Source organism: Phascolarctos cinereus, unplaced genomic scaffold (genome assembly GCF_003287225.1).
Source record: "Phascolarctos cinereus isolate Bilbo 61053 unplaced genomic scaffold, phaCin_HiC Scaffold_1;HRSCAF=81, whole genome shotgun sequence".
NCBI lineage: Eukaryota > Metazoa > Chordata > Mammalia > Diprotodontia > Phascolarctidae > Phascolarctos > Phascolarctos cinereus.
Window position 1 is genome coordinate 40,679,066 of NW_027555514.1, and position 6,000 is coordinate 40,685,065.

A 6,000-nucleotide genomic window follows, 5' to 3' on the forward strand; every position below is an offset into this window, starting at 1 on the left:
TTTTTTTTAATTGTGAATGGATGCTTTTTGTTTGTACAAAAAAATCTTACTTTTATGTTATCAAATCCATCAGTATTTTCTGTCATATTTTCCATGTGTTTGTTGAATAGCTAAAAATGTTCCTTCTTTTCACAGTTATAATAATTTGATTCCACTTTCCTCTAATTCTTTTTACTTTAATCATTTGAAATTAATTGCCACAAATAGTATATCTATAAGATGTCCCATTTTCTACCCTATTGCTATCTAATTTTCTCAAGTTTTTCTTGAATGATGAATCCCTTCCCCAATGTTTTGTGATTGTGGATTTGCCAAACATATCTATTATGTGCCTCTGCTTCTAAATTCTGAGTTATCCCATCCTATTCCATTTTAAAAATCTAATTTTCTATTTTTAAAATAAATTTCCAGAGAGTTCACCTATCCTCTCTAGGATGTCTAAGCTCTGAGAATCTATCTTCCATCAGAATTCAGCTCTGTTTAACTGTTGCATGAAGTTTTTTTCTGAGACTATATGTGCTAGTCCTGAAGGAAGTTACATTGCATTTATTTTATATTATATTTTTATGATATATGTACAACAATCAATGAGTGAATGTTACCTCCAATAGAATACTTCTTTAAAGACAGGCATTGTTTGTTTTCGTCTTTGTATCCCTATTCCCTAGCACTGCTTGGCATATAGTAGGTGGTTAATAAATGCTTGTTGATGGATTGATTTGATGTAATTACAGCTTTAGAGTATGACTTGAGCACAGGCAGTAGTTTTGGGTTTTGTGGGGGGTTTTTTGCTTCATACTTATCTTTAATATTCTTGCTTGTCCTTTCATTTTCTATAAAATAGCCCATAATTTGTATTTTGATTGATATTGTATTAAATCTGTAAATTAAATCCAATACTGTTTGCATATTTACTAATTGATTTGACTCAGTCAATTAGATGGCTTTTAATTATTTCTTTATTTCTATTAAAATTATTTTATAGTTATCTTTATGTATGTCTTAGGTATGCATAGATGGGTTAGCACCCAGATATTTGAAACATTTTTGCCATTGTTGCAAATATTATTTTCCATTCTATCCATTTCTTTTGGTTTTTGTTAGAGAGAGATTTTTAAGTCTATTTTTCTATTGGTATTCTATTGGTATTGGTGTTTTGTATATGTTGGTATTTTAAGTTTATTTTCTATTGGTATTTTGTTTCTTTTAATATATTTTTCATTGTAGTAGAACTTATATTTACTCATTTTGAGTGTTTTTTTTAAGATAAATTTCTCTTTGTGGATTTTTTTAAGAGTTTTTCTTCTTTTGGTTGTTTCTATTGAGTTTTTGAGGGGAATATTAAGGAGAAGTACTCTTGTAAACTCTCACTAATCATCTTCTAGAAATTCCCCTACTGCCTTCTTGAAGAAAGAGCTCATGATATACAGATTTGAGACTTCTGAGTCATCTGGAAGCCTTTCAGCCTCTTTAACTTCTTAAACCCAAGCCGTATTTTCTAACATGCTGCTTTTTTTTCTTTCCTTTCCTGTTCCCACCTTTATACTGAATTCACTGAGTGTTAAGGTCTGGAATAACGTATAAAGCCCCTCATATAATTTTTCTACTTTTTCAAACTATAACAGATATTGACATATAAACTATAATAACATTCATGATGGTCTTTTTGCCTTTTCTTATCATGATCATGCCCAAATGAGATATCCAAGTGTCTCATAGAGCAATATTTCTTGTTGCCTTTGGGCTCATGCTAAAGCCAAATCCTCAAAAGCCTTTATTTGCTTCTCCAAGAACCTGTGAATCATCCTTCCATTTACTAGTAACTGTATGTCTTCTGGTTTCATCTACAGTAATATTGATGTGATTCAGTTTCTCTATTAGTAGATCAATTCATAGCTCATTGGAAAAAGACCTTACCAAGAGTCCTAATGGTTACAAGAATCTTTAGTATTACTATAAAATTCAGGTGATTCTTAGCTCTCTCTACTCTCCTTTCTACCAATAGCATCATTACTGAGAAAATGGCAAAGGGCTACATATGTAAGATTAAGGATCCATTTTCATTTTATCTATTTCCAAGGTCACCATGATTGAAGAATTTATCACATAATGGCCACCCTTCTGGTACTGAACCTCTCAATAGTTAGCTAGGTTGGTCGTCAGACAGCAGAAATGATATCTGTTGCTAGAAACATTCTCAAACCCTTGAGTAGAACCTGCCAAGAACATGTGTTCTATTGGCAGAACATTTGAGAACCCATAGTCACCTTCATACCATAGTGAGCCATCAGAATAGGACTTCTGTGAAGGCCAAATTATATGCTACATAACATGTGTTAATTATATGTTATAGAACATACAACTAAAGCATATCCTGTATGTTACAGAAGGACATTTGGTCTTTCCTTCTGAATTGGTGCTTGAGTTTACAGTAGGTAAATGGGAAAGAGGAACGGATGCCAAGGTGAGTACATTTGGAAATTGGGGTAGAATTTTTGGGGTGGTACTGGGGAATAAGATTGGGAGCCAAAATGCTAGACAGAACTCCAGTCTTCCAACTGGATAGAAGTAATTTTATAAAGACACTGATATAGTAGTAATAATAACTCACAGTTCTAACATGCTTTAAGGTCTACAAAGCCCTTGCCTACAAAGTGGTATGTTAACTAGCTTTCTTGTGTTTTACTCATCTATAAAATAATGGTGACAGGGGAAGATTTTGAGTGCTTAGAAGGGTTAGACTTCAGTAAATTTTATTCAGTGGTGATCTAGAGAAGTATTACTGATGTGCCCTCTCCCTAATGTAGCTGCTTCAGGGATATTCAGCTTGGCCCTGGGCTGTTAGAAATTGTCCTCCCAGGAAGCCTAGCTCTCCCTTTGCCATGAATTCCTTGCCCAGCATGGATTTAGAGCAGAAAGTCATCTCAGAGATGATCTAGTCTAGTACAAAGGCCTTATTTTATTGGTAAGGAAACCACGGAACCAGCAGATGGAACATCATTGCTCAAGTTTGCAGAGGCTCTGAGATGCAGAGCTGGGATTGAAACACAGGCTCTTTCTCTCCAATTCAGGGCTTTTCCCAACATACCACTTTGCAAATTATTGATGAATTTTTAAAGAGAAAACAAGATTATCAGTTGTGATATTCAGAGACTGTGCACTTTTTTTTGAGGCAGCTGGGCAGCTCAGTGGATAGAGCACTGGGCTTGGAGTCAGGAAAATCTGAGTTCAAATCTAGCCTCAGACACTTCCTAGCTGTGTGACTCTGGGCAAGTCACTTGACCTCTGTCTGCTTCAGTTTTCTCATCTGTAAAATGGGGATAATAATAGTTCTACTTCACAGGGTTGTTGTGAGGTTCAAATGAAATAATATTTGCCAAGCACTTAGCAGAGTGTCTGGCATATAGTAGGTGCTTAATAAATATTAGTTTCCTTCCTTCTTTTTATTATCAAGCAGTAATAGATTTAAGTGAAATAAAATAGAGCAGGGATTCAGCAAGCAAAAGACTGATTATTAGAAAAAAAGCTGTTTTTTCTCAATTTGGTTAAATTCCTTTCCACAGATGATTCAGCAGTGCTTCTCCAAGAAAATGTTGACAGGCTTGACAGATACATTTCACTTATGGAGATGTTGAAGGGTGATTCGATTGACAGCCCAATAACACTTAAACTCTTGAAAACAGACTGGGCACTGACATATCTGCTTCAACACATATATATCACTGGGGAAGCTAAATTGGCATCTCTCGATGGACTGCTCCCTTGGTGGCCAGCTAGGATCTGAGAATCAGACCATGTCAAGAAATTGGCTCATCGGGTCTTTTAGTAAAGAGGCAAAAGATTGCTCCCCTCTCATTCTCGCCTCTGTCTTCTTTATATCATCAGGTTATCATTTCATGATTGACTTTAGAGAGGATGGAGCCATATGAGAGGGATCAATTCTTTAGCATGAGAGTGGTGACTAGGACCAGATACTGGCATCCGGTGAAATTCAGGATTTTAGGCTAAGCTTTGTTGCAAACCATTGGGTAGAAGCACATGGGTGGTAGTGTGCTTCATCAATGTCTTTCATCTGTGAATAATGGGTCCTTGATTCCCTTTGCTCATGAGAATCTTTCAGATGTTGATTTTATGTTTTTCTCTGTCTATATTAGATTCCTGCATTAGACAATCCATCTCTGTAGATTGAACTCTCACCTGTCTACAAAGCCTTCAAATCTGCTTGTCTACTCCTTTCCCTTTCCCCCGTGGTCCAGCGCTCTGCCAATGAGATATCTCAAATAGGATTTTCATTTATAATTCAAATTTAAATGTGGCAAAGACAGAACTTCTTGACTGTTCCTGCATGTCCTACCTCAACAGGACTGTTATAAGAAAAAATGCCTCATAGGCCTGGGGGCACTGGAAAAGGGGGGTGCTGGTCATTACTATCTCTGCCACATTTCTTCTTCATACTGGACAATTACATCATATTCCTAACCTACCAACAGAGCTGAACTACCCAAACAAAGCAGCTTGGACACATTTTTGTGATTCTAGGCCAAGAAGGAGAGTGGCCAGTGGTGCCAGACCAGGAACCATAGGATCACAGGACCACAGTTTTAGACTGGGAATCTAGTGTGAGGTGATCCGGCAGGTGCTGACACATCTGCTTCAGAGGTGATCTTGTCAAACCTCTCCATTTTACAAATGAGGCAACTGAGACCCAGAGAACTGGAGTCTCTCCTAACATCATGGAGATAGTAAGATGCAGTTAGGCTTGGAACCCAGGACCTCTGACTTCTGATCCAGCACTTTTCCTACTGTACTGCGTGATCCTTCAATCACTGTCATTCCCTCCAATCACTCCCTCCAGTCAAGCCAAGAAGCTTGAACTTATTGCCTGCTAGGGTCATCTAAACATTTCCCCCAAGAAGGAACTTTATCTAAGGTAGTGAGCTCAGCTTAATTAGCTGCTACTCTGTAGAAGACATTTTTTCTCTATCACTGGAGCTGGTCAAGGAGAAGCTATATGATCAAATATTGGAGATGTGATGGAGGGATTCCTACATATGGTATGAGATAAAGTAGTTTGGTAGGACACTTGACTTCTGAGATTCCTTCCAATGTGGTTTCTATGATTACTTTTAAATTGGCCACTGGTCCTGCCAAGTCCTGCAAGTTTTTATTTTACCCCATTGTAGATTTTACCCCAAGCCTTGTTTTACTTGGGCCAGGAGGGCAGAACTTTTATTTTTTTGACTTAATATAGAGAATTAAATTTAATTAAAAATTAAAGAAAAGCTTTGTAATAGTTGGTTCCATCCAAATGTGAAAGAGGCTGCGTAGGTTAGCTTAGGGGGTCAAGAAAAGTTTGGATGACTACTGCAGGAGATGTTGAAGAGGGGATTCTTGGCTGGAATCTGCAGATTATCTGAACCTGTGAAGTTTATTCTTTCCCATTCATCTCTATGTTCATAGCCTTCACTGCCTGACTCATAGTCCTTCAATCAATGAGCATTTATTTGGTACCTGCTATATGGCAGGCAAATACAAAGCATGAAACAACTCCTACTGTCAAGGAATGTACATTGTAATGGGGAAATTAAAAGGTTAAGGTTTGGACACAAGAACTAATAATTCTTGCATAAGAAATAACACTTATTCAGGACAGTAAATATGGGATTACTGTTCAGTACAATATTCCCACATTTACCTAGAGATCACTCATCCAGTAACCTTAACTATGCAGAGCATAGAAGGGTAGCTAAAAAATAAGTGAAAAAAGACATTAGCACTTGTAATATATGTCATATAGTCCAGCAAGAATGCCCAAGTACTATTGCCATAGAGGAGAAGACTGAAAACTTTAAAGCCAGCACAAAACCTCACAAAGCCTGGCAGGTTTGGGGCTCATTGGAGCCCTCCCAGTCTCTTTCACCCCAGGGGTCTCCTTTCCGATTGCATCATGATGCAATGTTTGTTCTTCTTGATGACCTTAGAGGAGGTTAAATTGTGTTC